The following is a 2,460-nucleotide window of genomic DNA, read 5'->3' on the forward strand; positions in this document are numbered from 1 at the left end:
TATAAACCAGTTTTACATGTTGTAGGCAATGTCATCACTAATGAACTCTTTTAACAGATACCAACACTGACAATGTTCTTGACTTTGAACAGACATAGTATCATGGTTCAATAGGGCCAAACTATCAACTGTTTGATTGACTCATGGCTGCTTCACTTCCAGTGGCAAATATTACATATATTATCTGTTAATGAATTAAAATATAATGTGCTTTGTAATATATACCTGTACAAATGTTTTTTTTTTAAAAGCATGTACAAGCTCAAAAGGTAGCAGTTAGCAGAAAAATCATACCCATGTCTATACTTTGTGCCTTTTGTTGTTTGTTTTTGTGCTGAATATCAATCTGATGAACTAAGCTTCAACTGATTTTGAGTTTGTTTATGTTTTTACAGTTTCTGTCTAGAGCAGATTTGAACGCTCACAAAAAATGTAAGACTCCATCACAATAAGTATGTGCATGTTGAACGCCATGAGGTTGCATCCTAGTGTCTTACTGTTGTATGGATTTATAAGTGTCCGTCCACGTTCATTGTGTTTTTGACAGATATATTTCTATTTGTATCCATCTGATGAGTTAAGCCCTTTTCAACTGATTTTTATAGTTTGTTCATATGTTGTACTGTAACACTACTGTTCCAGGTATGGCACCATTAAACTGGTTAAGCCCCACCACATTCAATATGTGCCTGTCCAAAAACACGAGCCTGTAATTCAGTGGTTGTCCTTTGTTGCTGTGTAACATTTATGTTGTACATTCATTATTTTGTACATAAAATTAGGATGCATGTTAGTCTTGTTAGAACTGTTTTACTTTTGTCATTTCGAAGCCTTCTATATCCAACTATGCAATATGGCCTTTTTAAATTGTTGTAGGTTGTACAGTGACCTTTAGTTGTAAATTTCTTTTTCATTATATCATTGGCAATCATACCACATCTTTTTGTTTCCATATGGAACCAACTCTCAATTCAATACAATCCAATTGATATTGGTATTACCTTCTAATTTACTAAATACAGAATCAAGAGCAAGAGTGCATTTTCATAAACTAAAGTTGTATTTGTTTGATAACTGTCTTGGTTTTGATTTGTTCACTTCAGTGCAAGTGATCATTGCATTGTTTATATGTTATCTGTAACCTGATAAAACCAAAGTCTTCAGCATTCAGAAGTAAGGGCTGTTAAAATCCAGAGTCATGGTCTTTTTTAGGGGATACCTTATGAGCTATCATGTTTGAAAATCTTTCCAAGTCTGCCAGACAATGTCCCTCACATCAAAGCATAAACTCACAAGAAAATTCTTTTTGTATGTACCCATTGTTAGACAAATAGTCAAAACTAGATGGGTTGAATTGCCTACATATGACATCAAATCTTTCATATTAATTTCCACTAGCCTATTGTTGAAGAATAAATATTGCCCTTTGGATGTCTTTTTTATCTATACTGTGGGGTTGCTGGTCATTGATGACATTTATACCTCACATGTCTTTATAATTTAAAGTACTGTAAATTCAGAATTTATTGCGAAGTTTTTATTATTGCGAAAAATGTGACAGGGTTATCGTACAGTAAGTTATTTTATCCTGAATATGCCTGCAACATATACAATTTGTTGTACATTACTTTTGTGTTTTAATTTCTTATTGTTGTTTTTTGTTCTGTACATGCATGGATTATTTCCAATCAAAAACATTACTTTTGTGTTTTAATTTCTTATTATTGTTTTTTGTTCTGTACATGCATGGATTATTTCACACTGGATGTACATCAAACAACTATCAATACATCACCAATGATGACCTCCATGTTATCAAACAACAGAAAAAGTGTGGTCATTGTTATGTTTTTTCATTGTAGCATCAAAGACTGTTATAAGAGCAGGTCTGAGAAAACACCGTTTTTTGTTTGCTGTCCCCGTTCTGGTTATTATAGTATCTTTTTTCTTTATTTTTGTTGTGTGCCTTCCTGGCTCATTTGGTAATATTTACAGGGTGGAAATAAAAGAAAAGAGTTAAAAATAAATTATTAGATGCATTATTTTAACTTTTCAGCAGCGGAAATGAGTGATGAATCCAGTTGCAAAAGGTAACAATTATAGTTTTTCGGAAAATCTTTTGACTTTCCTATACTAGTATGGATGTGTCTGGCTAAACTAATGACCTACGCAGCTGGGATTTTCCTAAATATATGATATAAGTTGAGATTTGTACTGTACATTACACATATGAAAAAAAAATACCTCAAAAAGTATATTGATATTTGACTTTTTGATTTTCAACTATATAATTTTAGAATTTTGGTTTGCTTTCAATCTTGTGGTAAATATGTAATCCATATCCAGGAACTTTGTAATTTCATTGTTTTTTTATTATTTTTTTTGCTGTGAACATCTAAATTAGTGTTTAAAGTATGTATACTTTAAACTACTTTTAATTGCACAAAAATAACAACAATG

Source organism: Mytilus trossulus, chromosome 11 (genome assembly GCF_036588685.1).
Source record: "Mytilus trossulus isolate FHL-02 chromosome 11, PNRI_Mtr1.1.1.hap1, whole genome shotgun sequence".
NCBI classification, from domain to species: domain Eukaryota; kingdom Metazoa; phylum Mollusca; class Bivalvia; order Mytilida; family Mytilidae; genus Mytilus; species Mytilus trossulus.